We start from the raw sequence: 23,034 nt of genomic DNA, 5'->3' as shown, positions 1-23,034 counted from the left end.
CCTGGACTGACCTATCTCCTCCCTACCTCCCCATCTACACTCACCTTGACTGGCTCCATCCCCGCCTCTTCGACCTGTCTGTTTCCTCTCCACCTATCTTCTCCTCTATCCATCTTCTGTCCACCTCCCCTTCTCTCCCTATTTATTTCAGAACCCCCTTCCCCTCCCCCATTTCTGATGAAGGGTCTAGGCCCGAAACATCAGCCTTCCTGCTCCTATGATGCTGCTTGGCCTGCTGTGTTCATCCAGCTCTACACCTTGTTATCTCAGATTCTCCAGCATCTGCAGTTCCTACTATTACCGAATTGTTGTATTGGATAGAGAAGTGGCAGGTGCAGTTCAATGTGGAAAAGTGCAAGGTGATACATTTTGGGAGAAGGATCTTGTGGAAACCATTTAAGATAAAGGACAATATTCTAAAGGATGAGCTGGAGCAAAGCAACCGCAGCAATTCCGCCTGGAAAGATGATCACAGTATTGCCCAGTAGATCATATATTAAAATAAGTATTATAAAAAAAAGCAAGATGTAACAATTATGGAAGACTTTCTGGTGTGTCACCATGGAATGGTTGTCCCAAAGCCAATGAAGCAAGAGATTCTACAAAGATTGTCAGGGGGGACAATTAGGAATCATAAAATGCGAGACAAGATGTTGTTGGTATCTTGGCCAGTCTTTTCAAAAGAAATAAACAATCTTGTCTTGTGTCACACATGTCATCAACTGTCAATTGCCAATAGAGCCATTAATGTCCTCAAAATTTCCAGAAAGGCAAGTAGAGAGACTGTCAACAGATTTATTTGATTTCAAAGGAAAAATGTATTTAGTCCTAGTAGATTGCTATTTAAGACGCACAAGACTCCATACAACCACAGTGAAGTCAGTGATTTGGGCACTGAAACTAGTCTTTGCAAATTACAGTTTCCCGGAAGAATAACTTTGGATAGGAACTCAATTGACGAGCAAGGAATTCAAAAGTTCACTTCAGAGGTAGATATCAGCCAGGTGAACACACTGCAGTCCTGACTTTAGTGTTGGACAAATTTGTACTCTTCTTTAAAAATTGTTATTATTTTGCTCTGTTTGTAATCATTTGTTACTTTTGAGAAACATGAGTCATTTTTTTGGTTTTGGAACTCATTTCAGAGAGGTGAATGTATTTCATGTTCTAGATCAGAGAATGCCACACAAAAGTTAGCAAATTCAACTATTTTCCATTGAGGGATTAATATTTCTAGGTTGCATGAAATTATGCAAATATGAATGTGATTGTCAAATATGTTCATTCCAATTCAGATTATGGAAAGCATTGGATTTCATTTTAAATTAAAGATGTGGGGGCCACACATCATTACAAGCTCTAGTTTCTTTCGCTTTTTAAAAATAATTTTGACTGTTTTATTTCATGTAAAAGCTATCTCTCCCTTCAGTTGTATTGTTTTAATGTAATTTGAAAACCACCTGAAGAAAGAGAAAAGAAGATGTGAGTTGTGATTATCGAGTAGAGTCTGGCAGAAATACCTGAAGCCGAGTGGAAATAAGGAACAGATGATGGTTATATGTTAACTCTGTGTAATCAGGTAACAGTCTGGAGGCCAGCTAGCTCAATTGGCTTGCTGGCTTGCAATGCAGAATGCCACCAGCACTATTGGTTCAATTTCAACATTAGCTGAGGTTATTATGAAGGGCTCTTCTTTTCAACCTTTCCCCTTACCTGAGACATGGAGACCCCCAGGCTAAACCACATCAGTCATCTCTCCTTAATGAGAGATTAGGACTATGCCAACTTTAAATTTGAAAGTGCGTGGTAGTGTCCCCTATTAGGAGGCCTGGGTTCAAGTCCCACCTGTTCCAGAGATGTGTAATAACATCCCTGAACAGGTTGATTAGAAAATATGTAATTGGTGGGAACTTGATTAGTAATGTTCCCTTGGATTCTTTTTTTCCACTCGGAAGACCTCTGAGGTTCCTGCAAGGTAATGGTTTCCAATAGAACAGACGTGCACTGGCATGTCAACTGGTGTACATGGAATATCCCAGCAACTGTGTAGGTGGAGTATTGTTGGCTGGGAATCAAGTAATCATTGTGCTTGGAGTCGATTGCATTGGTGTTGAACTATTACTGCCACAGCTTGGATTAGGATTCCTAGCTGAAAATGTGCAATACCGTGCAGTCAGAGAAAGCTACATGTGGGCAGTGGCTCCTGATCAGAAGATCTGGGGTGTTGGTGTTGCACTGTTTGACACAGTTGTTTCAGTGTTTACATTCTTTCAGTTTACTTGAAATATGCGAAAAACCATGACACAAGCTGACATTGAAGGATGCACCTGAGCTCGTTTTCTTTCAGACTGTAAAGAAATTTCCACAAGGAACTGTATATTAATCACCAAGTATCAGCTTTTGTATTTGAAACTTAAGTGAATTTTAAAGAGTTGTTTGATATTATTTCAGAATTAATTGTGGTTCGCACAGGTTTACTAAAGTCAATGGGAATTAATCTGCAAGTATTGGCAGAAGCCTGATGGCAAATACACATGCTAATATCCAGCAGGGCAATGGTAATTTAACATCAAAGTATGTTAAGGTCTGGCTCATGCTCTGTTAAAGTGCAGAGGTGAAGTGAGTTTGTAATTATGAATACAAGGTATTGGAGATTATGTGTACATAATTTGTTCCTTGTAAATGTTTTGTTGTTACTAATGATCAGATTAAGACACGCACACTTGGAAGTTGAATCATTTTGTTCTCATCAATCTCTTCTAATTGTGGAGTGGTAGTTTACCATTCTTTCATCACAATGTGAATACAGATCACTAAAACATAAGAGTCTGTCCAGTGAATATGAGACTGCAGCAACCCTATTCAGATCCTAATCATGCTTCTATTTCGAAAAAGGAGAAATGGAAATGAAGTTCATGATTTTAATGTCTCCAATGTTGAATCAGGTGATTGTTGTGGACATTAACTATTGCTCTGCTGAAATTGAGAACTGTGGGAGTTCTATTCAGATGGATTCTGACAGTTACTGGTGTGATGAGCACAATGATATTATTCTTACTGATGCCGTTTCTGTTCATTGTGCTGATAACTTTTATATTCTATAGGTGATGTGGTTGAAAACTAAGACTATAGCTGAATGAAGCTGTTGAACAGGTGTGCATGATTTTTCACATATTAGCCAGAAAGTATTTGTCATAAAGAAAGGAATTCAGGGAGTACAGGAATGAGGAATTGTTATTACTTGTGTGTACCTTGATATCTTTAGCTGGTTGTAGCATCAGCTTGTTTTTTATTCATTCAGGGAGGTGCGCATCACTGGTTGGGCCAGTGTTAAATGCCCATCCACAGTCACCCTTAAGAAGGTGTCCCTTGCAGACATGATGCAGTAAAAAGTCTCTTTCCATTTGAAAAACTCTATGACTATAAGGTGCTGGTCAGCTGCCTTCTTGAACCTCTGCAATCCATTTGCTATAGGTGTACCTTTGTTACAGTTAGGAAAGGATTTCCAGGATTTTGACATGGTGGCAGTGGAGGACCAAAAATGCATACCAAGGTCAGGATTGAGTAGAAGCTTGGAGTGGAGGGGAACTTGTAGAGAGTGCTGTTCCCGTGTATCTGCTGTCCTTGTCCTTGTAGAAAGTTGTCAATATGGGTTTGGGGAGTGCTGACTAATGAGCCTGGAGTGCATTTTGCAAATGTGGCACTCACTGTGTTTTGGTGTTGGAGAGAGTGAACGTTTGAAGATTGGTTCCCATTAAGAAGTTGACTTTTTTTCTTGAATGATGTCAAACTTCTTGAACGTCATTGGAGATGCACTCATCCAGACAAATGGGGACAATCCCATCAATCTCCTGACTTGTGCTATGTCGGCGGTGGACAGGTTTTGGATGTCAGGAGGTGAGTTACTTGCTGCAGGATTCCCAGCCTCTCACCTGTTCCTCCGTTCCTGATGAATGGTAACACCTCCCCCACACCTCCCCCCCCACCCCCCCACCCCCCACCCCAACCCCATCACCTCACCATATATAGATAGCAGAATATTCAGCAATGGTTGAGACTGAATGTAAAGGGGTGACTGTTCAATTCTTCCTTGTTTGAGATGATTATTACCTGAGGCTATGTAACACAAATGCTACATGCCACTTGACAGCAACGTCTGGATATTGTCCAGATGTCGCTGTATATGGACATGGTCTGAGTCAGTGTCTGATGAGTCACAAATGATGCCATATAATTGCACAATTCCCCACTTCTAACCTTACAATGGAAGGAAGGTCAATGGTGTCACAGTTAAAAATGGTTGGACCTAGAACACTACTCTGAGGAGCTCCTGCAGAGCTGTCCTGCAGCTGTGACAACTGACTTCCAAGAGTCACAACATCTTTCTTTAGTATTACAGCCACATCACCTTTCTTAGTAACTACAGCCACATCACCTTTCTTAGTAACTACAGCCACATCACCTTTCCTAGTATGTTATCTCAGATTCTCCATCTTTCTTTATGCTAGATATGATTTCAACCAGTGGAGAGTCTTCTCCCTGATTCCCATTGATTCTAATTTTGCTAGGGCTTATCTGATGCAAAACTTGCACAAATATGCCTTTGATGCCAAAGACAGTCACTCTCACCTCATTCCTGGAGTTTGTCACTTTTTTGTCCATGTTTGAACTGAGGCTGTTATAAGGTCAGGAGCTGAATGTTTCTTTTCATTCATTCTAAGAATGTGGGCATCACTGACTGGTCCAGCATTCATTGCTGACCCCTTGTTACCCTTGAGACGGTGGTGGTGAGCTGCCTTCTTGAACTATGCAGTCTGTCTGGTGTAAGTAGGTCAACAATGCTGCTAGGGAATGAGTTCCAGGATTTTGGCCCAGCAACACTGAAGGAACAGAAACATATTTTGAAGTCAGGATTGTCAATGGCTTGGCTTTTAACTAGTAGGGCTTATCCTTTCCTTTTGAAAATGGTTGTGGGTTTCGAAGATGCTGGCTAAGGAGCCTTGGTGAATTTCTGCAGCATAACTTGTAGAAATATAAAAAAAAACAAACTGAACTTGATGATAAGGCATCAGGTTTCTATGTTTTGCTGTTTAATGTTTCGTTGCTTTCTTTTGCCAGCAATGCACAGAAATGTACTCCATGCCTGAAGCAGGTTAGCTGTGTATTAATAATCGCAGTGCTGTGCATGGAACCTGAATTAATTTTAGTGAAAGCAGAAACAATAATGCAGATATTTAAAAAGACAATGGAGGATAATTTTCAATGTGGACCATTGTAACCCATTCTTCCTCTTAAATGGTTTACAGTTTTGTTATGCATTGATCACAAGAAGCATCTCCCCCTACTGCGATACTGTGAAAGTGTTGATGCATCACATAAAAATATCAGAGTCTAAAGAATGAATTTGAGCAATCTTGGTTGCATTTGATAACATTTTCATAAGTAGTGTGATTTTTTTTAACAAGGCTGATTAATTTGTATCAGGCATTCAACAGATAATATGCAGGCATTACAATTCACAAATTATATCAATGAACTCATATTAACACAATATTGTAGACATAGTGCAAGGTGAAGCATCAACAAAATAAACATAATCTTGCAGAATGTAGCACAATAATTTCAAAATCATACTTGTGTATTCCTATGTTTAACTTAATTGAACAGCTCGAATCTAAGGATCAAAACAACATCATTGCCTTGAAGATTTAAAATTGTCCAGTAAACATGTTTGGAGACATTATATAAATTATTTTCTGTGCTAATTAATACAATTGTTATAAGCCAGAAGTGGAATAAAAATATCTCCTTGTCAATAATTTAATATTTAGAGAACCTAATACTGTTGTGTAGGTGACTATATTACTGACATGACAATTCTTAAAAATTTAAGATGAGTCACTGAAATGATTATGTTGGCCTCGGCAACTGTGCTGATTGTGCCAACTAGCTGGAGAAGCCAAACTTTCCACCGATCCTGGCACTGTTGCTGTATAGCACCAGGTGTCCATCTGGACAGTTGATGGAATTGGTGGCTATGCATTTCTTATCCTGGAATTGAGGACTGATGAGAGAATTCCTTGGAAACTACGTTTCTGAAAACACGCAGGTTTCTAATGTCTGCTTTGAAAAATGTTTGGGAAAGTCAGCATATCATTCATTGAATCAGCAGATATTTTCAGCCTAATTGAACCAGTTTCTCTTCGGTGGTATCAAAGGAAGGTTGAAAACTGTATTTTTATTATTTTTCATTTTACTTGATATTTTTATCTACATATATAAATTGTAGGCTTATGAACTCCTGAGAGACCAAATAATGAGATGTTGCAGGAGGCTTGACAGTGTCACAGGCTTCTTATTAGTGTGACCTGAGCTCTAATGTTTGGCTCCAAAATAGATCTATTCTCTACATATAGGACAACAATATATATGATTCATGCCCATGCAAGCTTCTATGGCATTTGTTTGTCTGAACAGGTTAATTTATAATTTATTGTGTCTGGACAGCATGCCCATGGGTCTGAAAAAGTCATGGAGTGTGTTTGTAAATTTTTTCATATCCAAGTTTAATGCAGGTACGAAAATATGACTTCCACAAATTGTGCCCATTAACCTATAGTTCTTCGCTTCCCTGTTTTGTCAAACTGTCTCACACTGTGACTTATGCAAATGGTGATGGAGAACTGAAGATAGTAATGAAAAATGTTTGGCAAGCTTTTTTCAAGAAGGGACCGGAACAAAGAGCTGAATATCATTTCTGGCACCTTGCTCAAATGGCGTAAGGATGCAATTCAGTGTAATTTATCTCATTGCATCGTGCGTTTGAAAACAAAACAATAATTTTTTACTGAGCACTTTTGGTGATGACTATGCCATATTGAGGGAAAGGTATTCATTTGATACTCCCAGTTAAATATCTGTTCTCACTTATAGAATTACAGAATGCAATTGAGTCAATAACAATCTTGGTCAAGCGTTAATTATGCTAACTTCTATACTGTAGTCATATCAACAAACTGCTGTATTTTTCAACTCTTTGGCATTGTCTACTAACAATCTGAAAATATTCTGTTTGCTAATTTTCTTTCATTTTTCATAATTGGGTAAGCACAGAATAAAATTACGGTAGACACACTGGTTTTTAATGGTTTTACTAAGCATTCTTAATACATAAAGGTAAGCAGAACTTATTTCTGTTCACCCAATTTTTACAGTGGGAGAAATCTGACTGCAATCACACAGATAAATGCAAGATTAATATATATTTGTGACCATTATTTTGGCCACAATCTTACAATCTTTTCAGTGTGCCAGAAAAAAGTCGCCATAGACCTGTAACATTACCAATCCATTGAGTGACCAAAAAAAGACTTGTATTTATTAAGCATCCTGCACATCCTCAGGGCACCAACAACTAATAAAGATATGATGCCCTACATCCCAAGATGCTTCTATCTATAATCCTTTACTCTTATTTCAAAATACTGACATGCAATCATCCATTACAGCCACCTGAAATGACAGCCAAGACCATTGTTGTAACACCTCATCTGGAGGTCAAAGCCACTCAGCACAGCACTAGATATTCATCGTGGATTTGTGTTCGAGATCCTGGAGTGGGATTTGAACTCTTACCTTCTGACTCAGGAGCTACCAAATGATCATGGCTGACAGCTATATGAGTCAGTGGAGAGTCTGTCCCGGTCACAACCACAGTCAAAAAGATTGGTGCAAAGCTGGTGGCAGCTTTTTCACTTTTACGGTTGTTGGCATTTTGCCTTCAAAGCACAGTGTATTTAGTTTCCAATGAGGGCTGGGATTGGCACAGACACCAAGCTTGAGCTGCCTTCTTACCATTGATGTCAATGCTGTAAGGTAAATAGGGTGCTCTGTGAAATAGTAGATCCCACAATCATAGCTATTCGAATGTTTAATCTTGGCTTAATAAACACAAATTAAGTACCAGTATCAAGAGAAGCAAGAGAAATCATATTGTTAGACAGTCTTTTAAATAATCATGCGCTGTATTTTTTAGTAAAGCAGCTATTCTGTTTATGTTTTCTTCATCATCATCTTACTAATTTGATTCATAATTTTTACCTTATTTGTATATATTTAATAAAAATGAAACATTTTTGGGTATTTATGGATAAATTTATTTAAATTTATTAAACATTATGGGTAAATTTAGGTATTGAAAAAATATTTCCTGGAATATACCAGTTATGAATTATTTAAAAAGAATTCCTGATTGAGCCTAAATTCTACCTTCTAAATTTAAGCACATTGCAGTCTTGGAGCGATGTACAGAGCCACATTCTCATATTTGGCAAAGGAGCACTGCATTTTCTCAGCATCCAATAGAGATATCTTCAGCCCTACATGATTGAATAAATATTGAGGAAGCAGCTGCAGTTCACTTCATGAAGCTGCTGTGACTTGGGTTTGTGGTTTGTTTATGGTCCACCTGGAATTTATTCCTTCATTCATTTTTAAGGAACAGACAGATTAAAGGAGTCAAATATGCAAATTTTTGTAAATTAGCTTATTTTTAAAATATTACAATGCAGTTTATTTGTTACTTTTACAAGTGTCATTTACATATCATTCTCACTGAGCTAGAATGACTTTCTATCCCCTGTTTATATTCAGCTTAAAGTCTTCATCATCAACCACAAATGCGTTTCCATCCACATTAACCTCAACCCCAATAGAAAGCAAAACATTGTGGATGCTGGAAACCTGAAATATAAACAGAAAATGCCGGAGAAACTCAGCAGATCTGGCAGGATCTGTGGAGACAGAAACGGAGTTAACATATTGAGTCCAATATGACACTTTTAAAAAATTCCTGCAGAAGAGTCATTTTAGACATGAAATGTTAATTCTGTTTCTGTCTCCACAGATACTGCCAGACTTGCTGAGTTTCTACAGCATTTTCTGCTCTTAAACCTATCCCAACTTCTGCAGCTTTGCCTTTGAAACCCTTTGGTTATCTTGTGTCATCAATAGCTACAGGTGAGGTGCCAGAACACTGCAGGTTGGCTAACATGGTGCCGTTATTTAAGAACGGTGGTAAGGAAAAGCCAGGCTACTATAGACCAGAGTGCCTGACATTAGTGTTGGGAGGTTATTGAAAGGGATTCTGAGGGACATGATTTACATGTATTTGGAAAGGCAAGGACTGATTAAAAGTGCTCAATATGGCTTTGTGCACGGGAAATCATGTCTCACTAACTTGATTGAGTTTTTTAAAGAAATTATGAAGAAGACTGATGAAGGCAGAGTGGTGGATGCTCTCTATATGGATTTCAGCAAGGTGTTCATTGCACACTGGTTAGCAAGGTTAGATCACATGGAATACAGAGAGAGCTAGCCATTTGGATACAAAATTGGCTCAAGGTAGAAGACAGAGGGTGGTGGGGGGTTGTTTTTCGGACTGGAGGCCTCTGACCAGCGACATGCCATAAGGATCAATGCAGAGTCCACTGCTTTTTGTTGCTTATATAAATGATTTGGATGTGAATATAGGAGGTGTGGTTAGTAAATTTGCAGATGATACCAAAATTGGAGGCACAGTGAACAGCAAAGAAGGTTACCTAGAGTACAACGGGACCTTGATCAGATGTGTAAATGGCCAAAGGAGTGGTTAATGGAATTCCATTTAGATAAAAGTGAGGTGTTCCATTTTGGTAAGGCAAATCAGGGCAGGACTTGAACACTTAATAGTAAATGTCTGCGAATGTTGCCGAATAAAAAGACTTCAGTGTGCAGGTTCATAGTTCCTTGAAAGTAGGGTCACAGATATACAGGGTAGAGAAGAAGGTGTTTGGTATGCATGCCTTTATTGGTCAGTGCATTGAGTAGAGGAGTTAGGAGATTATGTTGTGGCTGTACAGGATATTGGTTTGGCCACTTTTTGAATACTGCGTTCAATTCGAGTCTCCCTGCTTTAGGAATGATGTTATGAAACTTGAAAGGGTTCAGAAAAGATTTACAAGGGTGCTGCCAAGGTTGGAGCATTTGAGCTTTAGGGAGAGGCTGAGTAGGCTGGGGCTATTGGAGGCTGAGACGTGACCTTATGGAGGCTTATAAAATCGTAAGGGGCATGGATACAATGAATAGCCTAGGTCTTTTTCCCCGGGTAGGGGAGTCCAAAACTTAGAGGTCACAGCTTTAAGGTGAGAGGGGAAAGATTTAGAAAAGACGTAAGGGGCAACTTTTTCATGCAGAGGGTGGTGCATGTATGGAAAGAGCTGCCAGAAGAGGTGGTGGATGCTGGTACAATTACAACATTTAAAAGTCACCTGATGGGTATGAAGGGTTTAGAGAGGTATGGGCCAAATGTTGGAAGATGGGACTAGATTAATTTAGGGTCTCTGGTCATTTTGGATGAGTTGAAATGAAGGTTCTGTTTCTGTGCTATACATCTCTATGACTCTATTTAGTTTTGGTCTTCTGTGCAAGCCCTTACCTTCCAATCCACAGTTTTCAGCTGTCACAGGCCTACCCCGTGAAACTCCCTCCAACCTACACTTTTCTCCTACCTTTCAAAGTCTCCGTAAACCACACATCTTTTATCAAACCTCTCGTGCTTTTCTTTGTCCAATGCAAGCTATCCACCTCATTAGCAAAAATCCAGCTATTAGAGTGAGCGTTTAGAAATGTGTAGGTTTACGAAGCCATTATGGACCTGTGAAGGGTAAATATTGTAGAACATGTTGGAAAAACTACCCAGTACAATAGATAAAGGGAATGTGATATATATCCACTATACCAGTTTCAAGACGGAGTTCAATTGATGGGTCAAAGAATCTTGTTTAAAAGAATCAAGATAACCAAAACATTGGAAGTGTAGCAGCATGGATAGGAATCAAAGAAAAGTAGTAAATCAGTGATTCTCAAACTGGAATAAACATTGGAAATGATTTTCTCTCAGTCATTGAAGCTATATCCACATTTGTTCTCATTTAACATTAAAGATTTTGGACTTTGAAGGAAGTACATTTTAAAATTCACGGTTGAGAGTGAATTAATAAGGTCAGAAGTCACATGACACCAAGTTATAGTCCAACAGGTTTATTTGAAATCACAAGCTTTCGGAGCACTGTTCTTTCTTTAGGTGGTGAAGAGAAGCACACAGTAAATTAATGAGTTTGACAGCTGCTGGGCAGGCCTGTTTTAAAAAAAACTTTAGGATGACATCAAAACAATTTGGGACAAATTTTCTCTTTATGGTGTCTGAACTTGTCATCATCATTCAGTTCTATGTACACCTTTCAGACAATTTGTTTTTCAAATCTTTGTTTTTCCCTCAAGTATACAACGCTAAGATCATTAACTTGTACCTGAGACTCCTAGAAATTATTTCATATGTTAATATACCTCAATACCGTCATCACATTCTTTAGCAACTATTTTCTTCTTTGCACTTACACAGCACCCAACATAAGCACTCTCATGGCATTTCCGTGATCTAGCTTTCTATGGAATTGTACACTTTTCAATCTATGGTAACCATACTGACGTAGGTAGCACATCTCCTGTAACATTTTCTTGTTCTGTTCCTACAGGAACACTCAGGATTCTCAAATTCAATATTAGCCCCTCCATTTCCTCATTTACAGTCTGTATGTTGGCAATAATCCACAAGTGTTCAGAACAGCTGCACTCAGATGTTGAAGACAATCCAATGTGCGTTTTCACTGCCACACTTGACTTGATATCCATCTCACATTGTAACATTCTTGATGTTAAATTGTGGGCAAGTTCAAACTTCCTCCAGTTGATTATTGGGAAAATGGAAGAAATATGATTTGTTCAATCTCTTTTCAAAATCTGCAACTTTACACCTCATTTCATTCGCCTACTAGATTCTCACTCAGGCTGGCCTGGTGCCCTTCTAAGTTGAGCTGAACTACAAACCCTATTATTTATCCATCACTGTGACAGTAATTTGCTCCAGATCAGGTACATCCACTTTTATCTCACTTCACCATCAATAAAATGATTAACTGCATTTCCATTATTTCCTATGTCCTCTCTATTACCTTCAACCTTAACCGAGATCCAATTAATTCAAAACTGCATAATCCATACTTGTGCTGGACTAAATCATACATTTACAAATTATTTTGTGAACTCCCTAACTTGACCTTTGCAATATTCTCTTCCTTTCCAATCTAAGCTATGACATTCAGCCTATTATGGCAAACCGCTTGTACAGTCACCCTCTCTCCAATATATTTATGCCTGCCAGATATTTTAGCTATCTCGACTCTCCTGGAACTGCATCACCATTCTTCTGAGCCTTGAATGCCACCTTACAATCTATCTTTTCAACAATAATTTTGGCCAGTTTCCCTAACATTTTCTTTACTAATGGTCACCAATTTTTGAGAAGCTTTGACACTAAAGAAACTATAAATATATAATTATTGTTGCTTTACCTGTAAAAATCGCTTCTAATTTTACAGATGCAATTGTGATGAGAGGAATATTAGTGGGTAAAGAGAGCACAGGGAGGTCTGTCAGTTATCTGATGAAAAACTTTCTACACTATAAGATGACAACTGACTATGAACAATTCAGCCATTCTGAAGCAAGTATATTATAATGGTGTGCAAGAAGGTGGAAGTTAATCAGTTGTGGCAAGTTGCTTGTAGTAGCAAATTCTTCATGGTGAGATGAGCACAGTAATCAATTTATTTCATTTAAAATACATTTATAGATAATTTCTGAACAGACTCCGATCAGTCTGCAGACTGTTATCTACCAATCCTCGATGTGCACAGTCGATCAAAAAAGATAATCCCTGAAGTTCTTTCAAAAAGACACAAATATTACACAAAAAGGAATATGCAACTGTATTAGAAATTTCTGTGGTTCAGATTTCATATCTGTCTGGTCAACATGGCATATGAAGGATAACATCAATTGTTTTTGAGTTATAACTCACTAGAGTATACCATTTCACTTTGAGTTATGATGGGAGATTGAATGCAGCATAGTATAGTCTGACTGTAGTATTTTTGCATAGATAGTTTTTATTGAAGGAGTTGGTCATCTATCTACTGTAACTAATGTTAGAGTTCCATTTTGACTAAAATTGCCAATTTATTAACATACTGAATATGTATAATGAAAGATGCAACAACTGCCTTTCATGAAAGGAATTGAATGGTGAATTCCCTGAAGCAGTCCCTGTTCAAATTCACAGGTCCTGGACAATATCCAGGCTAGGGCTGAGAAGGGGCAAGCAACGTTGACACCTCGCAGCAGCTGGGCATTGACTATTTCCAACAAGAGAGCAACTAACCATCATCCCTTGACACTCAACAGCATTACTATCACTGAATCCTCCACTATTAACATCCTGGGATTTACCATTGACCAGAAACTGACTGAACTAATCATATAAATAAAGTGACAACAGAGTGGGCCAGAGATTAGGAATCCTGCATAGAGTAACTCACCTCTTGGCTTCCCAGAGTACGCCTGCCATTTATAAGGCACAAGTCAGGAGTGTGATGGAATATTCCCTATTTGTCTGGATAGAGCAGCTCCAACAACACTCCAGAAGCTTGACGCCATCCAAGACAAAGCATGACTGGCAGCTCATCAACAAATCTTCACTCCCTCTACCGCTCATGCTCAGTAGCAGCAGTGTGTATCACCTTACAATGCACTGCAGAAATTCACCAAGACGCCTTCCAAAACCGTGGTCACTTCCATCTAGAAGGTTAAGAGTAGCATATCCATGGAGTGATACCCCCTTTAAGACCTTTGGGGAATCACAAATTAATCTCCTCATAGAGCTTGTTGAGTATGAGTTCCCTCGATATAGGCAATAACCTGCCCAACTGGAACTCATCACTTGAGCCCTTTATAAAGCTGACCCAGGTCAAGGTGATTTTGGTGGTGGGAAGGTTGCTCAGTTATGTGTGATAACACTTCTTCTTATAGAAAAAGATAAAGCAGACCCTTTGGGGGCTCTTATGACACAGTATTCCAAATGCTGGGCTGTGGAGACATGGGTTCAAGTCCCACCTGCTCCTGAGATGTGTAATAGTATTTCTGAATGAGTTGATTAAGAAATCAAAATAAAGAATCTCATGAGGTTCTTGTGACACAGTGGTAATGGCCCTACCCCTGGGACAGGAGATCGAGGTTCAAGTCCTACTTGGTCCAGAGGTGTGTCGTAACATCTCTGAACCAGTCAATTTCACATCCAGGAATGGTTATTGAGGTGCAGTGGTGATGTCCTTACCTCTGAGCCACGAATTCTGCGTTCAAGTCCCACCTTCAGAGATTTGTAATGGTATCTCTAAACAGGTCGATTAGGCAAATACACAAAGCAGACCCAGTGGATATAAAAGTGAATAAATATGTAAAGCAGACCCAGGGATTGGTCTGCAGAACTGTCTGTCCTGGGCTGGGACCAGCCTACATACACCACAAATAATGGCTGTATTTTGGTGTTCAACAATGAATGCTGTTCCTTTCAGGTCAGGCTTCCTGACTCGTTACACATGGAGACACCATCACCTGCATGTTCCTCTCCAAGCCACTCACCATCTCAACTTGGAAATATATCACTGTTTTGTCAGTATCACTGGGTCAAAATCCTGGAACTGCTTCCCTAATGACATTGTGGGTTTACCAACAAATTCTGAAGGGCAATTTGGGATGGACAATAATTGCTAGCCCAGCCAGTGATACTTGCACCTAATGATTGATTTTATTTTTACATTTAAATTAGGTTTAACATTTTTAAAACATATATATCAAGTCATAAGTTGGTAACATTTGATTAATACTGCTGGAGAAAGGTTCATTACATACATTTTTAACATCAAAAGTGCCAACCTGATTTTAACATTCCAAAAGTACATCTAATAATATTGAAAACCATCTTATGGCTATGTTGTGGTACAGTAGTAAGTTTCCTAACATAATTTTAGAAAGTATTCTAAATCTACCCCTTTATCCAAAAATTCCAAATAACTTTTAGAACCATCTCAAAGGCTTACAAAAAAGCAAACAGTTAGCAGAATAAAAGGAAAAAAAATGTAAGGTGGAGGTAGAAAGAAGAAGTAGAAATAGACCATTCAGCCCTTTCAGTCTGCTCTGCCAATCAATAAGATCATAGCTGGTCTGAATACATACGCACTTCCTCAGTAATCATTCACTCCCTTGCTTCTTAAGAATCTATCTACCTTGACATTAACTTATTAAAAATAAAAATTGATCATGCAATCTGGGCTTCGCTAGCTAGGTCAGAATTTATCATCTACTATTAACTGCACTGGAGAAGGTGGTGTTGAGCTGCCTTCTTGAAATCTTCAGCCCTTACAGCATGCGGACATCCACATTGCGGTTAGGAAAGGCGTTCCAGGATTTTGACAGTAAAGGAATGACAATATAGTTTCAAATCAGAATAGTATTTGACTTGGAGGGGATCTGAGATGACTTGCCTCCAATAACCACCCCAGTCTTCTTTCATGCTAGACATGACTTCAACAAGTGAAGAGTTTTTTCCCCGATTCCCATTAACTCTAACTTCTCGAAGCCCTGTTTGGTCAATTGCTGCCTTGTTGCCAGTGGCAATCACATTAAAAAAATCAAAGGCTCCGTGTCCACTGCCTTTTGAGGCAGAGATTCCAAAGACTCATAACACTCTGTGAGAAAGTCTTTCTCCTCATCCCTGCCTTAAATGGAACCATCCCAAAATCTAAGGAATTTTGGAAAATTAAAACCAATGCATACACTATCTCAGTAGCTGTGGCTTTTAAGACTATAGGATGAAGTCATCAGAACCCAGATATTTTTCAGCCAGCAACACTGAGAACCTGTTTAGTGCCACTTCCCTGGTGATTGTAATTTTCTCGAGTTTCTCCCTCCCTCTATTCCTTGATTTACAGTTATTCCTGAGATGTTACTTGTATTATAACGTGAAGACCAATATAGAAAGCTGTTCAATTTATCCACCAACTCTCTGCTTTCCATTAATAATTCCCCAGACTTTCTAAAGGTGCTCAGTTGACTTCGAAGTTCACTTCAGGTGATCATTTTGTTAACCCTTTTAAAATATCTGTTGTCATGATCTGAGCTGATGTTATTACTGATAAGTCAAATCCCAGACTGAAATCTGGCTTGATAGCTCACGCGTTTTGTTTCAATAAGGTGGCCTTTCACTGAAACACACAATGCTGCAGGTTTGGTCTTAAGACTAAAACAGTATTGTATTATGTAAAAGAAATGAGGATGAAATAGAATAAGACAAACTATTTACTTGTAACACAAGTTTAAAGATTTGAAACACATAGTAAAATACCAGCAAGGCTCCCTTTATTGTACTCACACCAGAAAGAATTCCCTTTTCTGTGACTTCTATAAGACTTAATTTAACTATGGTATCGATTCCCTGTCTTGATAATCTACTGTCCTTTTTCTTTGAGTCTTAGTACAACTGAACTTAAAAACTTTCTCAGTTTCAAATGACCCCTAAGGCTTTTAATCAACCACTTCCATGTGGAACTTTCAAACTAAGTTCCTTAAAGTAAGTTGTCATGTTTCTTAACATTTCTAAACCATTTCCTGTCTTCAGGAGAAACTGTCTTACATATCTTTCTTCAGCCAAGACTTCTGTAGACTACAACTAAAAAATAAAAAGTTTCTTCAAGCTATTGGTGCTCCCCAAGTCAAAATGTATAAAAAATACAATTCTAGATTCTTATAATCCATAAATATTCACTCTGTTCACTCATAAAACTCACCCAATGAAAACAAAACACCATTACTTTCCACAAAGACTTGCTCTCCTACTGTATTTTAAATTAAATCATGATGGCTACAGAATGCTTACATGTTAATCATTAAATCCCTTCATAGACACAGACTAAACCTATATTCCACTAGTTCAATTCCAAAATTAAATCCCCTTAAAATATGTACAAATCACATACCTTGTATCACATTAGAGAAACTTTGATATCAGATTTTATACTTCCAGTTAGTTTCTTTCTTGCACTTTAAATGTTCCCTCCTTAATAATCTTTTTGTCAACTGTTGCTTCTTTTTAAAATATTTTATCCAATCACATGAGCTGCCATCTCTTTATGTAATTATATATGATATGGTTTTACTTTAAGTTTGATATTATCATTGTCCGACTTTGTTTTTTAGTTCATTTCAGATTATTAAACATCCACTTGGAATTTTTCTCTCAATGGAATGTACCTAGTCTATCTGTTCTGAAATATTCCCCAAAATGCTTGGCTTTGTAACCCTATTGACTTATCCCTTAACCATATTTGCCAGTTTGTTGGCTCTGCTTTTCTGCTCTCATAATTCCCTTATTTAAGTTCAAAAGATTAGGCTTGGCACACACTTGTCTTCCACAAACAAAGTAAAATTGAGTCATATGATCGTTGCTGCCTAGGATTACTTTCACCTTGTGGTCATTAATTAATTTATATCATTGTACAAATACCAGGTCTAATTTAGGCTGGTCCGTGTACAGCTCTAAACTTGCTGTTCTAAGAAACTATTCTGAAAATAATCTATGACCTCCTCATCTATCTGATTTTTCAATCCGAATGTAGATTAAAATCCACCATTTTTATTAGTGTAAAGTTCAGACATTATTTCTTCCATTTAAGTTCCATCGCTCTGTGTAGTTTCTGTTCAGGACCCTGTACACCACTCCCACAAAGTAATTCTTGCCTTTATAATTAATTATCTCTATCCATGCTGGTCTTGCATCCAAGTTTCTTGAATATAAGTCATCTCTCTCCTTGTGCTAATATGACCATTAATTAACAGAGTTATTCCTCCACCTTTTCATAGCTACCTGTTCTTCCTAAATACCTAAATGTCCTGTACTTTTCAATATTCAATTGGTCCCAAGTTATGTCATCCAGCAATCATATCTTTGTAATGGCTATTGGATCACACTTATTTATTTACATTTGCACTATCAGGTCACTTGCTTTGTTTGGACGTATTCAGATACAATGCCTTCAGTATTGTCCCTTTAATATTTTTGTAACATTTATCCTTCTCTGTTGAATCATTATGATATGTAGTCACTGCCCGGCACATTCTGTTTATACTTTCTCATTTCAGTACCTTCGTTTCTTGTTGTGTTTTCACTATTGATTTACCACATCTACCCATAATTTATCCCTTGCCCCATTATTTTGTTTAAAGGTTGATTTGCTTCAAAAGGGATACACTTAAAACTAGTTTAGAAGCAAAGTCATGGCATACAAATTCATCAAGAACAAAGGACAATACCATAACATATATTATCAGCTTACCTGTGTATAGTAATTACACAAATAATGTTAATGAATTTTCATAATTAATTTGGATCAATCCTTCCTTCACTGTGCTCATCAGAAAAGCAACAAAAACTATTAAGATAAATATGTAGACTTAAGGGCAAAGAAGAACAATTTCGGAAATATGAAATCCATATTTGGAAATATATTTTGTTGATCTGTTATAGTAGAATGATTCTAGTGAACTATCAAGATTATGAAGGATATGTATTGCATGGAATAACTATTTGCCCACACAGTTTGAAAGGCATCATCAGTTTAGTAAATCCTCCTCCTGAACCTTCAGACACACATAAATACAAACATATGAGTTAGGAGCAGGAGTAGGTCTCTCGAACTCTTGAGCATTCTCTGTCATTCAGTAAAATCATAAGTGATACAGTTACAATTTCTACTCCTCATGCTTACCTACCCTCAATAAACTTTCGACCCTTTCTTATCAAGAAGCTGTCTACCTCTGCCTTAAAATATTCAAAACGACCTCTTGAAAAACACAGCTCCAAAGACTCTTTATCCTACGTGAGAAAATGTTTCGCCTCATGTCTGCCTTCAATAGGCAACCTCTTATTTTGAACCAGTGACTCATTGGGCTGAGTGTTACACTTTTATTTGGCAAAGTAAGAGTCACATCAAGTTTGGTGGAGTGATTCTCTCTGTGAGGTTGAGAGTTTTCTCGTATCTTACCAAACCCCTCACATTAATTGGTGTTTGAGCACTCACAGTGTAAATCATGCCTGATTTCAGCCCCATCTTACCACGCGCCATTCCCAGAGCAACTCGTTACTTATTGGAGATTCTGGAATTGACCAGCATCTCTGATACTGGTGCTATATTTGGAATGGGCATTGTGCACCCAGATAAACACTACCCTGTACAGTTCCTGGCATTTGCCCCAAAATGAAAAGCAAGCACTCCACTTTGAGGAGTGGGTCCTGGAGCTCCTACTGGAGATATTGGTACACAGGACCAACATGACACCAGGACACCATAACACCAGATTATGCCAATGTGCTCTAAGGTCTCCAGCTAGGTTGGAGTGTTGTTAGTCACCTGGAGGAGTGTATAGAAATGTAGGATGAAGGTTCAATGTCCTTGTCCGCTCCACCAGCAGAGTTTCCTTGATACCAGGCTCTAACCAAGGCTCTATCACTCTCACTAACACATGCAACATAGACCCAACTATCCCTCACCCATCCCATCTGTGACACCACTCACCCTGCACATCTTCAATATGGCCTTCTTACTCACATGGGAAACCTTGCCACCAGCAACTACACTCATAGCTGTGCTACCAACTTACATCTAGAAATACCTGTTTCTCTCTCATTCAATGGGCAAACCGGCCCACAATAGAGCAGAAAGAATCAAGATGAATGATAAGCTGGCTGTCACCCCTTATCAGTAGAGGATCCTGACTCTAACTGCCCTTTAGCAGGATCTGGATTTGTATAAAATGCTGCCCTTGACTTGCTATACTGGGTTCCAGTGAGCAAAGGCTTTCCGTCTTGACTGGACTGAGGCCTGCTGACAACCATGGCAATCTTCTTGGCCTGGTGTCTGCACTAAATGGCATGGCAAATCAGTAGTAATTTGAGCCTGCTAACTCTGGCTGAGGGTAAATGCACAAAAAGGCAAGGTAGTGATCAGAATGAATGATTGCTATGATAACAAACGAAGTGCCTGGAGATGCAGCCTTTTACAATCTATAAGCTGGACACATGTCCCTGAGTACAAAATATCGAGGTGCATCGTTGAAGTCCAGGAGCATCTTGTAAGTGTGGCATGAGAGTATATAGAGGCTGGCACCTGTTGGATACCAATGTTTATGGATACGCATAGAACCCGCACCCACGGAGCATGTCCTACGTCCAACATGAAGATCTTTTGGAGCGAGTGGCACCTTGAATCTGTCAAGAATCTATCCTTCTTTCCATGTCGAGCTTTCCTGATGGCTAGTTTATATGGCTAGTTGGATAAGTTCAAATGACCTCTGGTGTGTTTGGTTGTTTACAACATATTTAACAAACAATAATGGGCGTCAGTTGTGAACCTTTTGTTGCCTGGCGAGAATCCCATCACACCACTTGAGAAAAGTATACAAGGTGCAGCGAGATGATCTTGGCATCAAATTAGGCCTCACTGAACATCTAGCTTGATTCTACCACTCATCTCACCATAGCCCACATCACTTTAGAGCTTAGTAAGGTTCCGTCCTAGTTCTAGATTATCCCATCAGAGGAAACATCTTTTCCACATCCATTCTAGTTTGTCTCCTCCTGCTCTTTCTCCTCAATACCTCAGTGCTGCAAAGTAAAAATAAATTATCTTTCACAGATCTAATAGACCTCTTCAAATCTGACACATTCTGCTAGCTCATTTACGGACATTGCAGAAGATTCAATACTGCTTCAAAGGACATGGGATGCAAAAATGTGAAAGGAATTACACGTGAGATGAGCATAATTGTATTTGTCATGTCATTAACAAGATGTACTGAGGTTATCTACAGAATTTCCATTATGATGTCAGAATATGGTGATGAAAAATGCAGACAACATGTGCTATTGTTAACAAGACAGTGCCCTTCATCTTTGCTGAAGATAGTTTTGCTCAGGATCTGAAATTATCCCATTAAGTTCTGGTCAATAATGATCAGTTGTTTCCATATTTCAATACAAATCTTACAGTAAATTTTTATTTCTAATCCACCAATTATATTTGATCAGTGAAGAGGCAAATGATAATTAAATCCTGACTGGTACAGATCAACCACAAATTCTTATAGTGATCTATTATGTTGTCCAGATATGTCTCAGGTGAATGAATTACTTGGAATACTGAGGAGCAAAAATAGAATGGTCAGGCCCTGAAGGACACCATACAATGAAAAGAAAATAAAGACGATTGCCTGCAACTGTAAATAGGAAGCCAAAGATGTCTTTCTGCTGACATTATTGCTGTCAAACTTCATTGTCAATAACCATCAATGATTATTTTGTTGCATATTTATTACCTTTTCTAAATCATTTATATTGTTTTTAATAATGGTTTCACATGCACTGCAAGGGGAAAACGCTTAGTTCATTGACTGATAACAGAACAGCGATGATTACATAACCATCCCAACTGGATGATAATAACAATCAGTGGGAGTAATTTAAACATTTGGCGATGGTGTAAAATAAACAGTATTGGATGGGCTATATATAAAGTCATTTATGTAGTATAATGATACTATTTATCTATTACTTGCCCTGTTTCCATTATTTAGTCCTCATTGCTGGTTTTCCAAAGATGACATTCTCCTGGTCTCAGTTGTGCAATGAATTTGATAAACTTATTGTTATTTTCATTTCTTTTATACAGTTGTTGTGCTTGCGTGTTTAGGGTGTGTTAATCTAAGTTGTGGTCTCCCATCGCAGCATCATGATCTCCTTATGTGTGTAGGTTGGGCCATTATGTCCTTGCATTTCTCTTTGGATCTTTCACTAGGCAAGAAATGGAAGAGCAAAAGAAAGATGAAAAGCTGTTGTTTCTAAATCCCACAATCAGCTGGAGCTGTAAAGAAAAGTAGAGAAGAAGGAAAGAGAGGGATAAGTAGATGATAAACTCATGTCTGCTACATTAGAGCCATCTCTTGTAACCTGTATGAAAGAGGCAGTTTACCACTTCTGACATTTTTCTGATGTGAGTTAATGCCTGAGGTACACGACTTTCAATTGAAGACATTCTATGAAGACATTATGAGCAAGGTAGACAATGGCGACCCAGTGGATGTGGTGTACCTACATTTCCAAAAGGCCTTCGACAAGGTGCTGCACAAGAGGCTACTGCATAAGATAAGGATGCATGGCATTAAGGGTAAAGTATTAGCATGGATAGAGGATTGGTTGACTAACAGGAAGCAAAGAGTGGGGATAAATGAGTGCTATTCTAGCTGGCAGTCACTGACTAGTGGTGTGCCTCAGGGATCAGTGTTGGGACCGCAATTATTTACAATTTATACAGATGATTTGGAGTTGGGGACCACGTGTAGGGTTTCAAAGTTTGCAGATGACACTAAGATGAGTGGCAGAGCAAAGTGTGCAGAGGACTGTGAAACTTTGCAGAGGAACATAGATACATTGAGTGAGTGGGCAAAGGTCTGGCAGATGGAATACAATGTAAATAAATGTGAAGTCATACATTTTGGTAGGAGTAATAGTAAAAAGGATTATTACTTGAATGGTAAAAAGTTGCAGCATGCTGCTATACAGAGGGATCTGGGTGTCCTTGTGCATGAATCACAGAAGGTAGGTCTGCAGGTACAAGTAATTAGGAAGGCAAATGAAATTTTGTCCTTCATTCCTAAAGGGATTGAGATTAAAAGCAGAGAGGTTAAGTTGCAGCTGTACAAGGTGCTGGTGAGGCCACACCTGGAGTACTGTGTGCAGTTTTGGTCTCCTTACTTGAGAAAGGATGTACTGGCACTGGAGGGGCTGCAAAGGAGGTTCACCAGGTTGATTCCGGAGTTGAGGGGGTTGGTTTATGAGGAGAGACTGAGTCGATTGGGATTATATTCATGGGATTCAGAAGATTGAGGGGGGATCTTATAGAAACATATAAAATTATGAAGGGAATAGATAAGATAGAAGTAGAGAGGAGTTTCCACTGGCAGGTGAAGCTAGGACAAGAGGGTATAGCCTCA

Source organism: Rhincodon typus, chromosome 19 (assembly GCF_021869965.1).
Source record: "Rhincodon typus isolate 14 chromosome 19, sRhiTyp1.1, whole genome shotgun sequence".
Classification (NCBI taxonomy): domain Eukaryota; kingdom Metazoa; phylum Chordata; class Chondrichthyes; order Orectolobiformes; family Rhincodontidae; genus Rhincodon; species Rhincodon typus.
The sequence above is the reverse complement of the archived record's forward strand: the minus strand, read 5'-3'. Positions refer to the sequence as shown.